This window comes from Larus michahellis, chromosome 1 (assembly GCF_964199755.1).
Source record: "Larus michahellis chromosome 1, bLarMic1.1, whole genome shotgun sequence".
Classification (NCBI taxonomy): Eukaryota; Metazoa; Chordata; class Aves; order Charadriiformes; family Laridae; genus Larus; species Larus michahellis.
In genome coordinates this window covers 93,080,071-93,081,624 of record NC_133896.1, presented here as the reverse complement: position 1 = coordinate 93,081,624, position 1,554 = coordinate 93,080,071, and positions in this window count along the sequence as shown.

Below are 1,554 nucleotides of genomic sequence, written 5' to 3'. Positions count from 1 at the left end.
CCTGTGTGTTCACTTCTCAAAAGATTTTTTCCGGAGAATGGAATCTGGGAGCAAATGAAAGGGCTGCCATCCAGGATTGTGCTGTTCCTGGAGTTGGCAGACTGAGCATAAGATGTGTGGGTTGTTTGTGTTGTATTTGCTCCGGTTTTTAGAAATTGCCCTGAATTGTTGCAATGTTGTACTATCAGATAAAATTATTTATTTTCGCAGCGGGGCAGGATAAAGTGAGCAAGTCTCTGCTGCTGTTGGTAAATCATTAGTTTGTAGTACATGCTGTTGTTTTTACCAGTGACCACAGGTTTAGTGGATGTGGTGGGGGCTGCTTCTGAGTACTTTGGTGACTGTTGGACTTACATGTCCGACTCGGGTACACAAAGCTGGACTTCTAACTTGAGTTTCATATGGATTTTTAATTGCCTACCAGTTGTTACTGACCACTGTCTTTGACTTAGGTTCTCTATTACTAGCAATTATGCGCAATTGGGCAAACAGTCCAGTTGGTCAATCTTTTGGCAGTACCTCAGGTGTAATAACCACACCTCTTAGAATAACTGGTGTTAGTAAATAACTTTGTCAGGGGCCTGATGGTTCACTCTCTTCTTCAGGCTCTGGATTTTTTTTTTTTTACAGCAGCACTTCATCCTCTAATTCCAGGAAGTGGGTCTCAGACGCTTTATGGAAATAGCAGTCTTCATACAGCTCTGGCAGTTGTTTCTAGGTGCCTATAATTTTATATTTGTCTAGATAGGTATGAAACTTGTGATCAAACGGCTTCACTTAAACACGTCTCCATTCTGACCTATTCTGTTGTGTTCTGTGTCATCTTAGTGTATTCTATTCTATTTTAGTGTGTTTTATTCCTTTACTCCTCCCAAAGGAGACCCTCATAAGAGGGATTACTGCAGTGGGAGGGAGAGGGGGCCCTGTAGGATGATGAATGTAGGGAGATAAATGTTACGGAACCTACCTAATGAGCTGCTCTTTGATGCTCTGGGAGACCTGGGAGAAGAAAGAAACGTGGCTACAGGTGCACATGAACTCAGGGACTGATGACAAGGAGGTAGATGGTGGTATAGAAGAGTGACTTGTGATGCAGAGTTATCTATCTCATGATGATGACAGGCATCTCCTTTGATCTAAGTTGGAGGAGTTTGAATTCCTTCACTTTTGTCTTTGCTGTCACTGGGATTTGGGAGGAATCCTTGGAAGAAAAGGTCTTTGAGGTGGTGGAAAATGGTTGTCCTCTCTCTGTGCTGACACAGGCTTCCCCATTGAACTTTCCCTCTGCTTCTCTGATTTGTAGCACTTGTGACCAGTCTGTACCAGCAACAGTGGCTGGCCTCCGTGCCCGGAATGCAATCCCAAGGGGACTGATGTAGGACTGTTGTCTGTGTCTGCAGAAAACTGAAAAAAACTGAAAAGTATCAGGGCAGAAATCAGCAGAGTCAGTAGCAAAATCACTGCTGTTGCAGAATCCTGGATCAAGTTTGACACTGCTTCTTGCGGTGTTTTCTCCTCTGTGGGTAGGCTGAAACAATGCCCCCGGGTGGGTGT